Source organism: Triturus cristatus, chromosome 2_1 (genome assembly GCF_964204655.1).
Source record: "Triturus cristatus chromosome 2_1, aTriCri1.1, whole genome shotgun sequence".
NCBI classification, from domain to species: domain Eukaryota; kingdom Metazoa; phylum Chordata; class Amphibia; order Caudata; family Salamandridae; genus Triturus; species Triturus cristatus.
The window spans coordinates 95174443-95198073 of record NC_140581.1 but is presented as its reverse complement, the minus strand read 5'-3'; positions in this window follow the sequence as shown (position 1 = coordinate 95198073).

The window sequence follows — 23631 nt, the reverse complement described above, 5'->3', positions numbered from 1 at the left end:
CATTATGTAGATGGCTTAGTCATCTTTTAAGCAGGTGTTAAAACCTTCACTAATAGGGCTTAGCGCTATTAATCTTGTCGCTAAGCGGGTCTGCTACAGGCTTGTTAATACTGCGAAGCCTTGTTAGCGACTATTTCCATGTAGTTGTGCTTCGGAACGCCTACTTTGCATGTCATTTGCGAAGGCATGCAGGGCGCTAAGAAAACGGGAGCAAACTCATGGAAACTAGCGCTAACAAGGCTTAGCGCGAGCTTGTTGATAGTGCGATGTAAATATCGCTGCTTTTCTGGCTTTTAAAGCCAGAAAAGCGGCGATATGGCCCTTGTTAATATACCCCTCATTTTCTACGCCCTCCGTTTGCTAGGTTTGAACATGACAAAGCTGATACATATGTTTAAAAAACATTAAGCAAAGCTGTTAGATCCTCATTTTATTTTCTGTTTGTATGTTTGTATACCTCTTATGAACAACAAGCAACAGCTATTAAAGTGCCATTTAATGTTTTCATCTTACTTTGCAGTGATTATTGTACTAGAGTGAAAAGTACAATGTCCATATAGTATCCTGTTTGTAGTCTACCACGATGTCAGTAAAGATTATCAGAATAATGAAATTCTGCACTAAGTGACAAGTAATTGGTGGCCGACGTTTTGTATGATTGTATTTCTTTTTTCAGATACTTTTTCAGATAATCTGCCTCTGTTTTACATCTCCATCCACCATGGGTGGGGTCCTTATTTAATATTCTGGGGCAGATTTATCATTCTTTCATGCAGCGCAACGCAACAAGCCACCTAGTTGCGCTGCACTAACAGAAAGTGTTACAGCAAACAAACGATGGACGGAATGCTGACAATGCAAACATTCTCCCCCAGTCAAAAGATCTGGGTTAAATCCATCGTTCTTTTGCCCACTACGCCACCCCAGTTTAGACATGGCCATATGCAAATCAGTCTTGACCCTGTGCCCCATGGGAACAGTCCAGACCAAACTGCCAGGGCAGGTCCTTCCTGGACCAGAAACAAGCATCCTTGGACCGGTTTCAGGGTATGTCACCCTTCTTCAGCCAGGCTAGCTTGAATCCAGTGGCACAGTGAGCAAGGGACCCACGTCTGGGCACACCCATCCCACTTAGGGCGAAAAGTGTTACAGCAAACAAATGATGGACGGAATGCTGACAATGCAAACATTCTCCCCAGACAAAAGATCTGGGTTAGATCCATCGTTCTTTTGCCCACTACGCCACCCCAGTTTGGAACCAGACATATGCAAATCAGTCTTGACCCTGTGCCTCATGGGAACAGTCCAGACAGAACTGTCAGGCCAGGTCCTCCCTGGACCGGAAACAAGCATCCTGGGACCGGTTTCAGGGTATGTCACCATTCTTCAGCCAGGCTAGCTTGATTCCAGTGGCACAGTGAGCAAGGGACCCACGTCTGGGCATACCCATCCCACTTAGGGCGAAAAGTGTTACAGCAAAGAAATGAGGGACGGAATGCTGACAATGCAAACATTCTCCCCCAGTCAAAAGATCTGGGTTAGATCCATCGTTCTTTTGCCCACCACGCTACCCCAGTTTGGACCCAGCCATATGCAAATCAGTCTTGACCCTGTGCCTCATGGGAACAGTCCAGACAGAACTGTCAGGCCAGGTCCTCCCTGGACCGGAAACAAGCATCCTGGGACCGGTTTCAGGGTATGTCACCCTTCTTCAGCCAGGCTAGCTTGAATCCAGTGGCACAGTGAGCAAGGGACCCATGTCTGGGCATACCCATCCCACTTAGGGCGAAAAGTGTTACAGCAAACAAATGATGGACGGAATGCTGACAATACAAACATTCTCCCCCAGTCAAAAGATCTGGGTTAAGTCCATCGTTCTTTTGCCCACTACGCCACCCCAGTTTGGACCCAGCCATATGCAAATCAGTCTTGACCCTGTGAAAATCCCGAAACCGGTCCTAGGATGCTTGTTTCCAGTCCAGGGAGGACCTGGCTTGGCAGTTCGGGCTGGACTGTTCCCATGAGGCACAGGATCAAGACTGATTTGCATATGGCTGGGTTCAAACTGGAATGGCATGGTGAGCATAAAAATGATGGATTTAGGTCCAGATCTCTGTACTGGGGTGAATGTATGACATTGTTCTGCATTCTGTCTATCAACTGTTGTTTTTGCACTAATAGAAAGGGCAGGAATACCCCATATTTACGATCATACTACGCATTCTTGTATTTTCCTAGCGCTGGGTTTATTTTGGCTTCCTAACTCCAATGCAGGTGCCCTTGCCTCATGTTGCAATGGTGCCTGCATTGTAGGCAGGATTTGTTTTGTGCAAGAATGGGCACCTCCCTGCACAAAAACAATCCTGAGAGGCATTTTCCTCTTTCTATGTGTGCTTCTGAAAGAGATTACATCTCACCTGGGGAGGCTTTGCATTTTGACACATACCCAGGTCTACCACTAATGGAAAATTAAAAGGTGGAAATGTGGGAACACCGAAGCTCCACCCATAGAACTCCTCCCTGCCGCAGAGTACCGCAAAGTATCGATCTGCGCTGGCATGTGATACTCTAGAGTTATCAGGGCATGCAAGGTGGCCGTGCATGACTTGATAAATCTCACTTAGGTTTTGCATCACCCTTGCGATCCCTTACGTGTTACAAGGGCGTTGCAAACAGTGATTAATATGGCCTCTCTTTATAGAGCTGTTATTGCTGTCTGTTTTCTAGTGCATTTCTACCTCCAAACTGTGGATTTTCGGGTAAATGCATTTCTTACTGAATGCATATAAAGTTGCTGATTGTCTATGTCAAAATTACGATCTTTCTTAGATAACAGCATGTATTTATTACCAGAAGACCAGGGTACAGCAAACATCTGTCAAGGAGTCCACGACATATTAGGTGGTAGAAGTAACTGAAGATTCCCCACAGAATATCGTTGACAGTGAATTTGAAATGTATGATCAGGGTTGGACTGGCCATAGGAGATGCAGGGAAAATAGCCAATAGGCTTAGGACCACTGAGCTGCTTTTAGAGTTGAGTGGATTGAGGGATCATCAGCTAGCAAGACTGGAAAACAGCCGAGGAAATTATACACAAGACGTCCGTAGATATTTGAAAGAGACATCATTTCATGTCTCCTGTTCCGTCACAGATATCAAAAGATAAACAATATGGGAAGAGGACACCTCACCCACTAGCATTCGTGGCATGCTTCATTATCGTGTCCCCTCCACATCCAGGTAAGCGAATACCACCCAGATGGATTCAGCCTCATTTGGAAGATAAAACATATAGAGAACTGGATAGTTACAGAGATCTAGATTAGCTAAAAATGTCTAGATGTATATCCGAAAGTTTTCTCTTCTATTAGGTGGGCACCTCTGACATGGGTAAAATCAGGTAATATTGGATGTCTACAGAAAATAATGTATCAAGCACTCATACTCATTTGCCTACATGTTTCAGCCATATATATGTCCATTAGGGTCCATGGCCTCCTTCATGGCTGGGGTATCCCAAATGGATGTACAATCAATATCATTAAACACAAAAGTGGAGGCGTAATGCTTTGCTAACTGGTACTTGAACCAATCTGTTTCAGAAAACATGAAACAATGTCCATTTTAAATACCTCTGGACCATTTGTGTATAGCTTGTGGTTTTCTAGGGAGGTTCGTACATATGTAATTTTTCCTCCTAGTTGTGTGGTATATATGAGATTCAAACAGCTAGTGGCTGTGAGAAGGTGCCGAAGTAGAACGGCATTTAATGTTATGGGGATTCTAACCCAATATAAATGAAGATACAATGGCAGAAGAACTTGATAAAAGACTTATCTTTTCGATTTTATTAACACCACCCAGGATGAGTGCAATCACCCTGGGGCAAACCCTGACAAACATCAATGATCGGGAAGCACTTTCAAACTGAAAAAAACACCAGTGAAGACCCTGCTAAATGGAGCGATAATGACAGAGTATATCCCAGAATTCAGGAAGGACTGGTCATTAGTGGCTTGGAAGTGCCCCAGAGATTGGCTAGTGCAATTCATAACAAGCATTTGCAATGCAATAGGTCTCGAGCTATTGGCATTGTAAATGACAATGCCTTTTATTTATGTTTAAAAAACAAAATCCTAAATAAAAGGCATTGTCATTTACAATGCCAATAGCTCAAACTTGCGTAAATGCGAGACCTATTGTATTCTAAATGCTTGTTATCATCTGACATTTGAGAAAGGACGAGGAAGAGAGAGAATAGGTAAACAGTTACGAAGGAAAGCATGGACCCAAAAGAACATCTAGAGTGAGCAAAGGCCACTTGAAGTGTAGGGTGTTCGAAAAAATAGACATCAGGTGGAATCAAAACTAGTGAGAAAATAAGGACGACCAGGCAAGTGAGCCCTCCTAAACACCCAACTTTATCCAGGACTAAATATCGCCCCCGGGGGACGGGGTAAGCGATCTCGCGCACACTGTGGCTAGCCTGATTGGCCAAATAGCCACTGACAAAAGACTTTTTCTTCCCGGACAGTGGGGGAAACATCAAGGGGCTGTCTTCTGTAACACCCCTCCACCGCGCGGGTGACATGGCCTTTCCAGCTTGCTAGCTCTTACGATGAGTGCATGGTTCTCAGTGCACCCCGACGTTGTAAGAAGTGTTCCCTCAGAGTACGAGGTATCGCCTCCGACCAACAACAGAGGTGAGTGTTTGCTGGTTGGTTTACTGTATTAGTTAGATTTCCACAGTCCTTATCGATTGATTGATAGATTAGTAATGCCTGTCTGTCAGAGTCAATCGAAGGCAACGGTATAACTAAATATGCTCTTGAGGCAATCTAGGCCCGGCGGTCTAAACCGGGTACGTTGTAATTAAGGTCACCGTATAGCTTCATGTTCCCCACTCTTACATTATTTTAAGTTGCCCATTTGTTTCAGCAGAAATTAACCTAGTCTACACCTCCAAAAATTGGAGGAGGTGGCCTAATGGACAGAGCTGGGGAACATGAATCGGGCGTCGGCTCAACATCCTGTGATTCTGGGCAAATCACTTGATCTCCCCGTGCCTAACAAAAACAAGGATATGAATGAAAAGGATATGAAGCAAGCTTTCAACGGGAAGTGCGTGTGGCTCACAGTATTGAGAAAGGAACGGAACGCTGGAAGCTTTAAAAATATACAGTGATTAAGAAACACAATTAAAAGCGGAGTGTTTTTTTATCAGAAACAGGGAGCAAGCAGCAGGATCTGGATTGACGATTTACGGCAGCATCCCGGGTCTGGCAGTTGGCCACCAAACCGGACTCGTCAGGGCTGTGTGTGGCCAGAGAAATCAAATTAGAAATGGCTGGAAAATTATGTGTACGCACAGTTAAACCAGTGGTGCGCGCGCACCACAGAGGAGCAGGGCCGAGAATCGAAAGTAGTGGTGTGCGCGCACCACAGAGGAGTGGGGAGAGGGAGCGCGGCAGCGAGGCGAACGCGTGCTGCTGCGCATGCTGGCCACCGTCGGGAATGGGCGGAGCAAAGGCGGGACATGCGCCCGCTTTTGCCCAATTGCGAGCTGGCTTTTTTTCAAACAAGTACGCGAAAGCCAATAGAGCCGCGGGAAGAAAAAAACACATGCACGAGCATGTGAGCAGCTTTACAAACCCCATACAAAAGGGCTCTCGCTGCGCGAGCAGTGCCCTGCACTGCAATGCAGGCGCAAGCCCTAAAAACGCCCAAGAAATTATCTGATGCTGTACTGGTCAAAATAAAGGACCCCCCCTCAACACAATTGAAAATGACAAAGTTACAAAAGGATGTGAAAGAAATCTCACTTGAAGGTACATTCCCAAACTTCAAAACTGATAACCAACCAAAGAACACAACTAAATCAGACAGCTTCTCAAGGGACAGTGACTCCACGGGATCTAAATAGAGTGACAACTCTCACGTCCGGAGGACAATCATTAGGAGGGGAAGAACACAGCTTCTGCAGCTGTATGGACATGCTGAAACGCCAACCATACACTCGATGGAAACCCTTCATTGGTTCAATCAACCACCACAAGGACACAGCCAAAATTCCATTAGTACCAGAACACTGCTTCTTGATAAGCAGAGGCGTGTGAAGATGATGGGGAAGGAAAAGAGAACAGAAAGTTCAGTTGGAGGAGACTACACAGCACCAGTAGGCAAACTCCCTACCTCAACCAGGGACAAGCAAATCATGACCAATGTAATCAACTTAAATGATCACAACCTGACAATAACCAACCTTAGTACAATGAACAAAGGCCTTGTTTTTGCCCTACCTCCTAAAGCAGATGTGTTTTCTCTAAGAAAAGAGGGTTTTGAGTTCCTTCATAAAATACATTTGAGAACATTCTTTTTAAAGAAAGATGTCCTTATAGAAAACCCTGATACCAACCTAGTCAACATCAGATTATGGAATCAATGTATAGATAGCACTGTCATCATCTGTGAAAATGATGAGACACTAGCTGACAAATGTACACACTTGCTAAACAATTGAAATGAGTACCTCAACTTTACAGTCACCATGAGTTCAAAGGAAATTTCATTTGAAGACTTACAAAACAGTACACATGATCAATCACTGAAGACTGAAATATACTACAAACCAACGGATGGAAACAATGTTTTAAGGTTTGATAGGTTCCATCCAAGAGCCCTCAAATAAAACTTACCATTTCACCAGTTCTTGTGACTTCGAAGGAATCGTACAATCTTGAGGGAATACAAGGGACACGTGGAAAAACTGACACAGCTTATGAGACACTTTACTAAGAAGAACCACTCTAAAAATGATTTGGAATGGCCAGTAATAGAAAAACTTCCATTTGAAACCAGCAATACAAACGCAAAGCTATTCTACTATGAAACGCACTGGATTCACCATTTAAATACTTGCAAACAGGGGCTGAATGACGATGAAGCATTGAATCAACTGTAGTAAAGTATTACTATGCCATTGTACTTCTTACAAGATATATATAACACAGGTTCAGCGTTATCGGAGGGTTGCAGCACAAGTACATTTCTATTCAGTATGAGAAATAGGTGCATACATATCGTCCAACATATTAAAAGGAGTTTTTGATGAGCTCCTCACTGATTGCTCTTGGTGTAAGCCCTCTGTCAATTGTATCCTGGAGGCAGTAGCACAAGTAATAACGAATCTGTGAACTGTATCGTGGAGGCAAGAGCACCGGTAATAACAAGTCCGTCACCTGCACCCTGGAGGCAAGAGCACCGGTAATAACAAGTCCGTCAACTGCACCATGGAGGCAACAGCACCGGTAATAACAAGTCCGTCAACTGCACCGTGGAGGCAAGAGCACTGATAATAAATCCGTCAACTGCACCGTGGAGGCAAGAGCACCGGTAATAACAAGTCCTGAGGCAAGAGCACCAGTAATAACAAGTCTGTCAACTGCACCGTGGAGGCAAGAGCACCGGTAATAACTAGTCCGTCAACTGCACCGTGGAGGCAAGAGCACCGGTAATAACAAGTCCATCAACTGTATTGTGGAGGCAAGAGCACCAGTAATAACAAGTCCATCAACTGCACAGTGGAGGCAAGAGCACCAGTAATAACAAGTCCGTCAACTGCACCGTGGAGCCAAGAGCACCAGTAATAACAAGTCTGTCAACTGCCCTGTGGAGGCAAGAGCACCAGTAATAACAAGTGTGGACTTAATGTGCTGGGAGTAGTCCTGACAATACCTGCACATGGTCTAATAACATGAATTATAGCAATGATAATACATACTCTGTGAATAAGGAAGATGTCATTTTGTACTCAAAAAGGTTTGACTACAGGGAAGTGCCTCCCCTTCCCGTGCCAAAGGATGTCTAACTAAACCCATAAACAGGGTAAGTCACCTTGTTGAAAGGTGAGAGACACCTGTAACAACACTAATTTTGTGTGCAGTAATGTGCTCACTTTCACAATTGAGTGTGAAACATGTGTGTGCTGGTTTGTCGCCAGGGCCAGACTGGGAACTGAAAGCAGCCCTGGCAAAAATGTTCAGAACAGCCCCCGTCTGGCATGTAGTGGGCGAGCGTAGCGAGCGAGCCATACCACTACTATAGGGGTGTGGCGGTGTACTCCCCTAAGAAAATTTTGAAAAAAGGCAGACCAAAATGGTGCATATTCCAGCACATTTTTCATTACATATTTAAATTATATTACCTTTCAAAGCACAGTAAATAGTAGATGATGACCTTAAAGAGCACCAGGTTACCCAGTAATATGTACCCATAGACATTCTTACAGAGAGCACCAAAAATAGACAGAATTGTGGTGAATCAGAGAGCACAAAGTATAAGTGAAACCAGCCCCCATACGGTGTGTAGGGAGCAAGCGCAGTCAGCGACCACTACTAGGGGGAGTTTGGGGGGTAAAAAATTTGAGAGACAAAAAGGAGAAAACAATGCATTTCTCAACACATTTTTCATTACATATTTAATTGTATTAACTTTTAACCCATAGTAAATGATGACCTTATGGTGCCCCAGGATACCCAGTCAAAACAGTCATAAATCAAAGACATTCCTACACAGAACACCAAAAAATGAAATGTCGAGCACGAAACATGAATTTAAACATAACTGATTTATTCTTAATATAAACTAGTATAAAGACATTTAAAAATGCACTTAACCTCAAACAATTGTGCAAAGGTTTAGAGGAAAAAATATACAAGACAATGTGCAAACATAAAATGATTTTTATATCCTGAGTTTTTTAAACAGTGCTAAAATAAAGCATCTCATGTAAAGCGCAACAGTGCACAACATTATGATTGTGGGCATTTTGACATTTTAAACAGTTAATATGACCTGCAGCAATTTCCCTAATATGAAATACTGTAAAAACATAATAACGGACTTCATCTCAAACAAGTGTTATATTCAATCGCACTTCACATGACTTTGCATTAATTTGTGTCAAGAGGGTGTTTCATGGATGAAATGCTGGAGTTCCCAAGCAACCACCCATGGGTTTTGAGGTAAAGCACTACCTACTAACAAAGGTACACCTAGATTTTAGCCAAAAACAGATGCCTTCTTGATGCCAGAAAGCATGGAAATGTTACACATAACCACCCAGAAAGCATGGAAATGTCCCACATGGGACCCAGGCCAGAAAAGAACGAAAAGTTCACACAAAGGCACCCAGGCCAGTGGCACTAGAACACTTTTCAGAGTGTGGGTGCTGCCATCAATGTTACATCACTGAAGTCATGGGATTGTGAACAATTCCAATAATGACACAAAGAACAAGGGGAGCAAATGAGCCTCGCCTATTCCGGGACATATCAAACTTAAAGTATATGCCAAACCATTTAAACACACTGCACGCAGCATACTGCACCCTGCCTTATGGACGGTTAAGGAAGGTCATGCCCCATTGGTGACATATGCATTAAAAGGGAATATTTTTAGGCCTAGCAAAAGATTCCTTTTGCCAGGTCAAAATGGCAATTTTACAACTGCACACACAGACTGCAAAAGCAGGCCTTGACACATGTTTAAATACGCTACTTAAGTGGGTGGCACAATAAGTGTTTCAGGCCCACTAGCAGCATTTAATTTACAGGCCCTGGGTACATGTCGAACCACATTTCTAGGGACTTACACATAAACTAAAACCCTTCCAATTGGGTGTAAGCCAATGTTACCATGTTTAAAGGAAAGAGTGCAAACACTTTAGCACTGGCTAGCGGTGGTAAAGTGCACAGAGCTCTAAGAGCCAACAAAAATGGCTTCAGAAAACAGGAGTGAAGGCAAAAAATGTTTAGGGGTGATACCGCAAAGAGCGCCAGGTCAACCGTTACTGATGTGGGTTCCTATTTTTTTTTTTAGTTTAAGGGCATCACTAGGGTGGAAAGGAGGTGCAGCCGAAGACTATGTCACCCCCCACTCCCACCCCTGAGGATCGTATACAACTTTCCTCCAAGACTACATAAAAAGAGCCATTCAGACATTGTGGCCTGATTCTGTGCCAGAAAACCCTTTGCTCGTTGTGGCCGAGTAACCAGCAAAGTCACTGATGTAACATCTCGTTATTTAATTTGCCGTATCTACAGCCAGGAAACACACACACTAACTAGGGTCCCGCCCTGGCTGTGGCACAGAGTTCAGTTTTCAGATTCAGAAGAACACACGTGGCTACCACAGGAGAGTGGTGACGTATAATCAGCTGCCTGGCCCGCCAAATGTAGGAGATAGGATGTGGAATAGTTACGTGTGTAGTAGAAATTTGTGGCATGCTTTGCCCTCTGAATACATGCTTCAACCTAGGCAGGATGGTAGTTATACTCTGACAGACTGTCATTTGTATTTGAAATGTCACTCATAATTACGTTGAAATAATGAAAATGCCACACATGGCAACCTGAATCCTTGGCAGCTATGCTGTTGGTGAAAATCTGAGATGGCAGCTACCTGCAGGTACAATTGTCATGTGAGAAATAAACCAACAAATGTTCTTTTCCCCAGCCAGGGTCGTAGTGGGACAGAAAGTAGTCCCAGCACTAAAATAAAAGTGGCCTCCCACTATGGAATCAGGTAGCTAAAAGTGTTCCACATTTGCAAATCCTAGCGGTTTTGAACTTGTAGAGACATACTGTAGAGGGTTCTGTCAAGTTATAGCGACGCATGCATGTGTGCTTGCAGGGCCGGCTTTAGCACTGGTGGCGCTCTGTGTGACAATGTTTGTTGGCGCCCCCCAGTGACCACATCTACCACGGATTACCTCACTACCACCATTTAACAGTGCTCCTCAAGTCTCTAGAACCAGTCTCTCTGATTTAGTTTTATAGCGCCACTGTGCCACTCATACCAGTTTAGGGTGTCACAGCACTTTAAATCACACACACATTGGCACAGAGACAATCATACATGTATAAATCACTGGACTGTAATGTTACATAAGACAGAGGACTACAAGGTGTAGGAGTCACATTTCATCTATACTGGTAGGCAGTATAGTTTAAAAGTACTTGGTCTGGAAAAGCACACATTCAGAATTTAAAACATAACATCATTGTTAGGGGTTCTCTTTAATAATAACAATTGATTTCTACCCAAATGAATCCTATTTGCAAGTTTAGGATAATGAAAGACAGGACAAAAAGACATATAGCTCTAATATATATCTTGGAGATTGCATGCAGCTCTTTGATGACAGTTAATAGCTCACTATGCTATATTAGGATGTTAACTTATGAACTGCAAGTAACTAAAGGATCCCTGGGACACATGCAGTAACCCATTGACCTATTTACATTATATGCACTTTGTGATCTGCATGGTACACATTCTTTGCAACAGGCATATTAACCCACTGCACTACCTTACAATGAGTTAAAACTTCCACTAGGCAAACCTCTGATCTCTCTCCAGCAGGAACATTATTCATCACTGGAGTGATCTTGACGTTTTTATTGATGAATGAAAATTGCTGGAAGCAAGGAATGCGGCTGCAGGTGCTTTTAAAAGGAAAATATACCTGCAAACGGGGAGCCAGGCACTGATCGCAGTGCCCTAGAGCCGGCCCTGTGTGCTTGCTACAGGCAATGCATGTGATAATTGAAGTAAACACAAAGTGAAGCTCTTAGTGGATTCCAGGTAGAATTTATTCCATCAGAGAAGAAAGCTTGTACAACCACACAAGTCAATCCCCAACAGCCAATGATCCACAACCCACCATGGAACCTAGAACTCTGGTAGAGCAATAACACTCTAAACTAGAGCGTGACCATGGATGGTATGAACACTACAATAATATCAGTGAAATCGGTAGAAAAAAGCGGCCTACCAGATCATACAACAGGCCCACTATCAGACAAAAACCTGACGAATACACTGAGCTGCCAGTCCAGCCCTTCTTGCACTGTCAGATTGCCTTACAGATCATCCTGACCCTGTTGCCAGTGGAATCCGTTGGCACTGCCAGCAGACGGTAACCACAGAGGTAAGAACATGTTTTGCCCGTGGTACCTTAGGCGTAGGTTAAATTGGTACAGCAGGTTCGAAGGCATGGGGCCTAAAGATCCAATGAACCCTGATTTGTGATGTATTTCCATTTCAAACAGCTGCCAGTGGGGGGCCACTTCTTTCCTTGCACTAAGGGCCGTGTACTGGTACGACGTCACTGCCTAGTACTTCTTTTCTTGCGCATGATTAAGCACAGATTTCATTTGGAGGTTTCAACTAACACTTTACCTTTAAATCAGTCAAGAAATGCCTCCAATCCTAACGGGAACCACAAAAGCAAGCAAGCAAATTTCTGACGCATGTCAGTGTAAAGTTCAAGCTGGGCCAGCTCCGTGTCAAAGCTACCCTCTTACAACTGCTTCGAGCGACACAACCCTGAACTTACTCGTGTGAAAAACATTACCTATACTGGCAGTGTACGTTACGTTTTTAACACTGATGTCCAAAAATGTATTACTTTTTTACTTACTTTATGTTGCCATTGCGTGTGAATTGCAGTCGGAGGCCCAAAGATCTCACTTCTCTGGCGGGCGAACTTGAGGAAGAGGCATAGATCATTGGTCAGACTGACGCATCCCACCAATGAATGATCTGCGCCCCCTCCTATGTCACTGCCTACATTAGAAGGCAGGTGAGGTGCCTCAGTGCCCCTGGTCACGAGTGGTGGTGGTGCCTGTACGCACTTCTTTGTCCCTGCGCAGTGTGCACGCACAGTGCAGTAGCTAGGTATGGTAAATTGGGTTGAATTTAGTAGTGCGTGTGTGACACACACGCACTACTAAATTCAACCCAACTACTGCACCTCTGTCTGTGCGGGTAAAAAGCACTACTGCCATTCCTGAGATGAGGTAACCTCACCAAGGGCAGTTGTGCTTTTTCTCCGCAGAGCAGAGGTCAGAGTGCACTGTGAAGAGCAGAGAGACTGATGCAGACCTGGGCCTAGCAGCACGGCCTTCTGATTTTGTTGCTGGCATGGTGCCGTTTTTAAAAAAAATCAGCCCCTGTAACAAAACCGGGCCCCGCACCTTCCAGTCTACCGGGGGATTGCCCAGTGCCTGGCATCACCAGCCTGGCCCTGTTGGTTGTGTTCAATTAGGAGTGTTGATTCATGTCCGTTTTAATACCTATGTAAATGAAAATGTTTAATTTATTGTAAGTACGTCACAGGTAGGAGAGCATTAAGCCTCCACTTTCGTGTTGCGCTATAGTGAGTGCACATCTATTAGGGATCTTTCAGCCATGAAGAAGGATGTTGACCATTTTGTTCATACATATGGCCGAAACATGTAGGCAAATGAGTATAGATGCATAAAACATCATTTTCTGTGGACATCCACGTAATAAAACAGACATCTTTTAATTATAAAATCAACAAATGTCAGAAGGAGCGGAATAACAATAATAACTATCCCAGCAATTAAATATTGCAATCAAAGGGTGTAGTCCAAACGATCTTCTTCCAATACGATTCCTTTATTAAAGTTTTCAAATGGATTACTCCAACATCATTGTCGTAGTTATTATATATCCAGCGAGTATATTGCAAAATTCAGAGTCTTTCTTCTTACAACAAATTTCTGAAGAGATTTTTTCTTGTATACATTCATGATTCGTGCATATCCAATATGTTGATTATAAAATCTAGGCAACCGTGACCATATTTTACGTAACCCCAGCCAACGCGTTTCGTCCCTATAGGGACATCATCAGGGCTGTAGAAAATAGGAAAGGAAAAATAATATCACTTAAACAATACTGTAAGGATATCCATTATCTTAAAGTCACTCTAACACAATTATATAAATAACATTTCTGCTTAAAGAATCCTGCCTATTTAACAATCTGAAGTACAAAGGATTTCACCCAACAAAGCAAAATCATATTGACCCAATTCCTCAAAAGCACATGTACTCATATAATCCATTAATAATGTTTATAAACTTCATTATAATTGTCCATGCCATGAATATGTTGCAATTATTATGGTCAAGTACCCCATGGCCTCTTCTAAGTCCCAATGTTGTGTAAAATATCATGAGACAACGAATCCATCACAAGATTTTATCGTATTATATGTGACCAGAGATAATTACCACATAAAATGTTCCTATAGCAAACAATATGAACTGTTGTGATCATATGCATATTATTTTTAGAAGGGGTACCTATTAAAAGTCATCCCTAAAGTAATGAAGAAAAATTATTATAACAAACCTCTTATTTGTTCAAATCGTCCATTCAAATCCACTGTGAAATGCTTTTTCTTATTCATAGGAGTCTTCACATACAGACACCCATACTTAGAACCCTTCCTCAGTCCCAGTCTAAAAGTAAAATGTTGAAGGGTAGCCTCGTTACTAAACTTCAAGAGATCCCAAATAACAATATACCACTGTGCTAAACTTTTTCGCTCAATAACATACCTTGTTGCCTGTTCAATTTCTTTCCAATGGTCACAACATCCTTCCAGCCGGTGCGATAAATCCGTTCTGGTGTATGGTTTACCTATTACTCCATTATTTAAAGCTACTACGCACCAATCATAGCTCTAACTATACATTCAACCAATCAGCACGCTCCCTATATTGCTTACCCTCTGGTCCGCGTAATATCCAGCCTATCAGATTGACTCCCGTGTTCATGTCTATTCCACACGGGAACCAAAACATTCTGAAAACACTATCGAAACGTGGAAAATACCATGAATCCAATCAAAATGCTCGTCCGCTCCATCAATCACAAGTGCCAGTGTATTATAACCCATACTTCCACCATGCTCCGCTATTCATTTTCTATCCTCGTGGAAATATATTTGTAATGTCAAATATCATGAATCCAATCGAAATGCTCGTTCGATCCACCAATCACAAGTGCCAGTGTATTATAACACATGCTTCCACCATGGTCCGCTATTCATTTTCTATCCTCGTGGAAATATATTTGTAATGTAAAGTAATTTAATTAAATCAATCCAGTATCCTCTAGTCGTGAATCCCAGGGAAACAAGAAAAAGGAGGAATTTGTTAGCAAATGACTACTTAAGGATGGTCCATGACAAAAATACGCGTCCACTAAATAGACCCCGACCCCACCCCAGCACAGACAATGATCTCGGACCGGCTCAATCCAGGAACGGACCAACAGACAGCAAGCCGGCGGAAGCATGCGTCCCGACATCGTTAAAACACAACATCACGACACACATCTCCGCCCGCTCGCAGCCCCCCAGCACGCCACCGAACCAAACCCCTCCAGAAGCACCGCCCATACCGGAACAAAATCCTGGTCCACCCGGTCAGCGCGTAATACAGCCAACCCCTAATAAAGTAAAAGTTACAATTATGTCATACTGCACAAAGTATAGTACCACATTAGTGTGTTCCATCTTCTTATAGCCTCATTAAGAAACTGTATCATACTACTTGATACGCCCATGATAATCTCATTGCACATTGCAACCTCCTCATTAAGACATGTATATCCACCTCAACCATGTCAAGTCCCTAATATCAATTTTCCAGAATAGCCATAGTATAAAACCAAGCATATGCTCTAACCATTCAGTACCGGTTTAATTAACACTACGTTATTCTGATATCAAACTTTTATTACTCCAGGAAGTAATGAAGCTCATTATCACTATTGAGCCCCAATTCAACAGATCTGCAACGACTAATCCATCGTGCTTCTTCTTGCCTGATCTTCAGTTCCCAGTTACCCCCTCTACATCCTGGGATAACCTTTTGTATTCCATGAAACCTCACTTCACTTTCCCTAGGGTGTACTTCCCTAATATGTTGATAAAGTGGAGATTTAATGTCATGATTTGCAATGGAACGTTTATGTTCCTGAATTCTTCACTTCAAATTGCGTTTGGTGCTTCCTATGTAGATCTTTCCACATACACAAATTATAACATAAATAACCCCTACACTGTTACAGTTAACAAATTCCCTGACGGAATAGCACTTGTTGGTGTTATACTTAAACTCTTTGATTTTGTTAATGCCTAAAACACAAATATTGCAAGATCCACAAACATAGAAACCATTAGGCGGAGGTGGCAACCAATTCAAATCTACTCCTTTAATAGGTTCTATATAATTTCTGGTAACCATTTCCTTAATCGTAGGGCTGCGTCTAAACACCACCCCTGGTCTAAAATATGATCCGTCCATTACAGCTGTACTAGTGGCTTGAAGTTAAAATCTAAATTTATACCACAGGGCACACAATTTGCTGCTATTGATTTGTATGTCAAATTAACTAAAGATGAATTCTACAGATTGGAAGATCTAAAAAGGAGGGCCAGATGGCATTCACAGGATGAGGACAACTTGACTCGTGAACAACGAAGGGCTTTAAAAAATTTGAAGACGGATAGTAATATAGTCATCCGTGAAGCCGATAAGGGCGGGAATATAGTTATTATGGACAGATCTGACTATTGTAAAGAAATCAGTAGACAACTCAGCGATACCAGTTGTTATGTGAAGCTACGCCTTAATCCCATTGAACAGGCTAATAGACATATTATGAGGAGATTGTTTGTATGGAAGGAAGAAGGCTTCCTAGATGGAGCCGAATTTAAGTATTTGTATGTCAAAAATCCTACCTACCCATTTATTTACACCTTACCTAACAAGGTGCATAAATCTAGATGTGACCCACCAGGAAGACCGATAGTATCGGGTATGGGGAGTATGACAGAGCATCTATCAGAATTTGTTGATGTATTTTTAAAACCATTAGTCACTAATTTACCATCCTACATTAGAGATACCATGGATGTCCTTAATAAATTACAGAACATTAAATGGAAAGAAGGCATGAATCTGGTAACTCTTGATGTAGTAGGATTATACACTTGTATAGATCATGATAAGGGTATTCAGGCTTTGAGTTATTTTTTGGGAAGCCGTAGTGCGAGTTTGAGAGACCACTCCAAAATGCTAGTGGAAATGAGCCAATTGATTTTGAGGAATAACTTTTTCCTTTTTGAAGACAAATGGTTCCACCAAATTAGGGGGACTGCGATGGGGTCCAGATCTGCTCTCTCTTACGCCAACCTTTTTATGGGATGGTTTGAGAGGGAGCACGTCTGGAGCCGCAATGCATCTGAATGGACGGATCATATTTTATTTTGGGTCCGTTTTATTGATGATGTTTTAATGATTTGGAGGGGCAGTAGAGAAGAATTGGATCAGTATTTAGAGTTTCTCAATTGTAACAATTTTAATATTACTTTCACTATGAATTACAGTATTGAGAAAATAGCCTTTTTAGATGTGGAATTGTTTATTGATGGGGAAACCATTAATAGCAGGTTGTTCAGGAAGAGTACAGCTACTAATTCTATACTACGGGCGGATAGTGCTCATCCGGTAGCAGTGACCAAAGGAATACCGTTTGGGGAAATGATCAGGGTCAGAAGAAACTGTAGTAAGGAAAGGGACATTGGTAATGAATTGGAGAATCTCCAAAAACGCTTAATGCATAGGGGATATTTAAAGAGTAATCGAAATAAGGCTAAAGACAGAATAATGAAGGTAGAGAGAACCAATATTTTGTTACAAAAAGAAAAAAATCAAAGAGGGCAGAGAATTGCATTTGTGACCACGTATTGTTCACAACAAAACGAAATATTTAAAGCTTTGGGAAAGTATTGGAGTCTTCTGAAAGGAGTTCCGGGACTGACTAATGTGATTGGTGATAGACCAGGGGTGGTGTTTAGATGCAGCCCTACGATTAAGGAAATGGTTACCAGAAATTATATAGAACCTATTACAGGAGTAGATTTGAATTGGTTGCCACCTCCGCCTAATGGTTTCTATGTTTGTGGATCTTGCAATATTTGTGTTTTAGGCATTAACAAAATCAAAGAGTTTAAGTATAACACCAACAAGTGCTATTCCGTCAGGGAATTTATTAACTGTAACAGTGTAGGGGTTATTTATGTTATAATTTGTGTATGTGGAAAGATCTACATAGGAAGCACCAAACGCAATTTGAAGTTAAGAATTTAGGAACATAAATGTTCCATTGCAAATCATGACATTAAATCTCCACTTTATCAACATATTAGGGAAGTACACCCGAGGGAAAGTGAAGTGAGGCTTCATGGAATACAAAAGGTTATCCCAGGATGTAGAGGGGGTAACTGGGAACTGAAGATCAGGCAAGAAGAAGCATGATGGATTAGTTGTTGCAGATCTGTTGAATTGGGGCTCAATAGTGATAATGAGCTTCATTACTTCTTGGAGTAATAAAAGTTTGATATCAGAATAACGTAGTGTTAATTAAACCGGTACTGAATGGTTAGAGCATATGCTTGGTTTTATGCTATGGCTATTCTGGAAAATTGATATTAGGGACTTGACATGGTTGAGGTGGATGTACATGTCTTAATGAGGAGGTTGCAATGTGCAATGAGATTATCATGGGACGTATCAAGTAGTATGATACAGTTTCTTAATGAGGCTATAAGAAGATGGAACACACTAATGTGGTACTATACTTTGTGCAGTATGACATAATTGTAACTTTTACTTTATTAGGGGTTGGCCGTATTACGCGCTGACCGGGTGGACCAGGATTATGTTCCGGTATGGGCGGTGCTTCTGGATGGGTTTGGTTCGGTGGCATGCTGGGGGGCTGCGAGCGGGCGGAGATGTGTGTCGTGATGTTGTGTTTTAACGATGTCGGGACGCATGCTTCCACCGGCTTGCTGTCTGTTGGTCCGTTCCTGGATCGAGCCGGTCCGGGATCATTGTCTGTGCTGGGGTGGGGTCGGGGTCTATTTAGTGGAGGCGTATTTTTGTCATGGACCATCCTTAAGTAGTCAATTGCTAACAAATTCCTCCTTTTTCTTGTCTCCCTGGGATTCACGACTAGAGGATACTGGATTGATTTAAATAAATTACTTTACATTACAAATATATTTCCACAAGGATAGAAAATGAATAGCGGACCATGGTGGAAGCATGTGTTATAATACACTGGCACTTGTGATTGGTGGATCGAACGAGCATTTCGATTGGATTCATGGTATTTGACATTACAAATATATTTCCACGAGGATAGAAAATGAATAGCGGACCATGGTGGAAGTATGGGTTATAATACACTGGCACTTGTGATTGGTAGATCGGACGAGCATTTTGATTGGATTCATGGTATTTTCCACGTTTTGATAGTGTTTTCAGAATGTTTTGGTTCCCGTGTGGAATAGACACGAACACGGGAGTCAATCTGATAGGCTGGATATTACGCGGACCAGAGGGGAAGCAATATAGGGAGCGTGCTGATTGGTTGAATGTATAGTTAGAGCTATGATTGGTGCGTAGTAGCTTTAAATAACGGAGTAATAGGTAAACCATACACCAGAACGGATTTATCGCACCGGCTGGAAGGATGTTGTGACCATTGGAAAGAAATTGAACAGGCAACAAGGTATGTTATTGAGCGAAAAAGTTTAGCACAGTGGTATATTGTTATTTGGGATCTCTTGAAGTTTAGTAACGAGGCTACCCTTCAACATTTTACTTTTAGACTGGGACTGAGGAAGTGTTCTAAGTGTGGGTGTCTGTATGTGAAGACTCCTATGAATAAGAAAAAGCATTTCACAGTGGATTTAAAAGGGACGATTTTAACAAATAAGAGGTTTGTTATAATAATTTTTCTTCATTACGTTAGGGATGACTTTTAATAGGTACCCCTTCTAAAAATAATATGCATATGATCACAACAGTTCATATTGTTTGCTATAGGAACATTTTATGTGGTAATTATCTCTGGTCACATATAATACGATAAAATCTTGTGATGGATTCGTTGTCTCATGATATTTTACACAACATTGGGACTTAGAAGAGGCCATGGGGTACTTGACCATAATAATTGCAACATATTCATGGCATGGACAATTATAATGAAGTTTATAAACATTTGAGTTATTAATGGATTATAGGAGTACATGTGCTTTTGAGGAATTGGGTCAATATGATTTTGCTTTGTTGGGTGAAATCCTTTGTACTTCAGATTGTTAAATAGACAGGATTCTTTAAGCAGAAATGTTATTTATATAATTGTGTTAGAGTGACTTTAAGATAATGAACATCCTTACAGTATTGTTTAAGTGATATTATTTTTCCTTTCTTATTTTCTACAGCCCTGATGATGTCCCTATAGGGACGAAACGCGTTGGCTGGGGTTACGTAAAATATGGTCACGGTTGCCTAGATTTTATAATCAACATATTGGATATGCACGAATTATGAATGTATACAAGAATAAATCTCTTCAGAAATTTGTTGTAAGAAGAAAGTCTCTGAATTTTGCAATATACTCGCTGGATATATATTAACCACGACGATGATGTTAGAGTAATCCATTTGAAAAATATTCAAGTACTTTAATAAAGGAATCGTATTGGAAGAAGATCGTTTGGACTACATCCTTTGATTGCAATATTTAATTGCTGAGATAATTATTATTGTTATTCCGCTCCTTCTGACATTTGTTGATTTTGTATACATTAGTGGCTTTGACGGTGGGCCACTAGAAGTTGAGTGGAGGTATTAATTGTGATTGCTTGAATTTTATATACCCATTTGGTGCACACAGAGCAGGAAACCTTCATCATTGTGACTAATCTTTTAATTATAACTCTAGACATTTTTATAGAATCTGGATCCCTGTAACTATCCGGTTCACTATATATTTGTACTCCCAAATGTGGTTCAGTCCATCTAGGTGGTATATACTTACCTGAGAGTATAGAGGACACCGATGATAAAGCATGCCACGAATGTTAGTGGTTAAGGGGTCCTCTTCTAATATCTTTTGATATCTGAGACTGAACAGGAGAGATGAAGCAATGTCTCATTGTAATACCTGCGGATCATTTGTGTATAGTTTGCAATATTCTAGGGAGGACTAATGTAGGTGAAAAACTAGTAATTCGTAGATTTATATAGGGCGGTTTATCACCCATCAGGGTATTCAGGCTCTGTCCATGGGCACACGGAGATTAAGTGATATGCTCAGAATCACAGGATGTTGGGCTGACGCCTATCCTAAACTCCCAAGTCAGCAGCTCTGGCCTCTGCGCCACATCCTCTCCCTTGTAATTTTTTCTGTTTGTCTCTGTTGTGTAGTATACAAACAACAGAGGGCCCACGCATAGTTTTTTTAGAAGACGTGTATATAATATCCCCCTGGGCAGTTGACTTGCTTGCTAAACTCACTTTGGGCACTACAGGAGTGATAGGAACATATTGTTCAAGGCTGTGTTTAGCTCCCAGCTGTGCAGTATTTCCTATTCACCTTCTGGGACCACACCATGAACAGTTGTACAGTATTTCCTATTTACCTTCTGGGGACACACCATGAACAGTTGCACAGTATTTCCTATTCACCTTCTGGAGCCACACCATGAACAGTTGCACAGTATTTCCTATTCACCTTCTGTGGCCACACCATGAACAGTTGTACAGTATTTCCTATTTACCTTCTGGGCCCACACCATGAACAGTTGCACAGTATTTCCTATTCACCTTCTGTGGCCACACCATGAACAGTTGTACAGTATTTCCTATTTACCTTCTGGGGACACACCATGAACAGTTGCACAGTATTTCCTATTCACCTTCTGGGGCCACACCATGAACAGTTGCACAGTATTTCCTATTCACCTTCTGTGGCCACACCGTGAACAGTTGTACAGTATTTCCTATTCACCTTCTGGGGCCACACCATGAACAGTTGTACAGTATTTCCTGTCCCCCTTCCGGGGCCACACCATGAACAGTTGTACAGTATTTCCTGTCCCCCTTCTGGGTCCACACCATGAACAGTTGTACAGTATTTCCTATTCACCTTATGGGGACACACCATGAACAGTTGTACAGTATTTCCTATTCCCCTTCTGGGGACACACCATGAACAGTTGTACAGTATTTCCTGTCCCCCTTCTGGGTCCACACCATGAACAGTTGTACAGTATTTCCTATTCACCTTATGGGGACACACCATGAACAGTTGTACAGTATTTCCTGTTCCCCTTCTGGGGACACACCATGAACAGTTGTACAGTATTTCCTGTTCCCCTTCTGGGGGGACACCATGAACAGTTGTACAGTATTTCCTGTCCCCCTTCTGGGGCCACACCATGAACAGTTGTACAGTATTTCCTGTTCCCCTTCTGGGGACACACCATGAACAGTTGTACAGTATTTCCTGTCCCCCTTCTGGGGCCACACCATGAACAGTTGTACAGTATTTCCTGTTCCCCTTCTGGGGACACACCATGAACAGTTGTACAGTATTTCCTGTCCCCTTTCTGGGTCCACACCATGAACAGTTGTACAGTATTTCCTATTCACCTTATGGGGACACACCATGAACAGTTGTACAGTATTTCCTGTTCCCCTTCTGGGGACACACCATGAACAGTTGTACAGTATTTCCTGTTCCCCTTCTGGGGGGACACCATGAACAGTTGTACAGTATTTCCTGTTCCCCTTCTGGGGACACACCATGAACAGTTGTACAGTATTTCCTGTCCCCCTTCTGGGGCCACACCATGAACAGTTGTACAGTATTTCCTGTTCCCCTTCTGGGGACACACCATGAACAGTTGTACAGTATTTCCTGTCCCCCTTCTGGGTCCACACCATGAACAGTTGTACAGTATTTCCTATTCACCTTATGGGGACACACCATGAACAGTTGTACAGTATTTCCTGTTCCCCTTCTGGGGACACACCATGAACAGTTGTACAGTATTTCCTGTTCCCCTTCTGGGGGGACACCATGAACAGTTGTACAGTATTTCCTATTCACCTTATGGGGACACACCATGAACAGTTGTACAGTATTTCCTGTTCCCCTTCTGGGGACACACCATGAACAGTTGTACAGTACTTTCTGTCCCCCTTCTGGGGCCACACCATGAACAGTTGTACAGTATTTCCTGTCCCCCTTCTGGGTCCACACCATGAACAGTTGTACAGTATTTCCTATTCACCTTATGGGGACACACCATGAACAGTTGTACAGTATTTCCTGTTCCCCTTCTGGGGACACACCATGAACAGTTGTACAGTATTTCCTGTTCCCCTTCTGGGGGGACACCATGAACAGTTGTACAGTATTTCCTGTCCCCCTTCTGGGGCCACACCATGAACAGTTGTACAGTATTTCCTGTTCCCCTTCTGGGGACACACCATGAACAGTTGTACAGTATTTCCTGTCCCCCTTCTGGGGCCACACCATGAACAGTTGTACAGTATTTCCTGTTCCCCTTCTGGGGACACACCATGAACAGTTGTACAGTATTTCCTGTCCCCTTTCTGGGTCCACACCATGAACAGTTGTACAGTATTTCCTATTCACCTTATGGGGACACACCATGAACAGTTGTACAGTATTTCCTGTTCCCCTTCTGGGGACACACCATGAACAGTTGTACAGTATTTCCTGTTCCCCTTCTGGGGGGACACCATGAACAGTTGTACAGTATTTCCTGTTCCCCTTCTGGGGACACACCATGAACAGTTGTACAGTATTTCCTGTCCCCCTTCTGGGGCCACACCATGAACAGTTGTACAG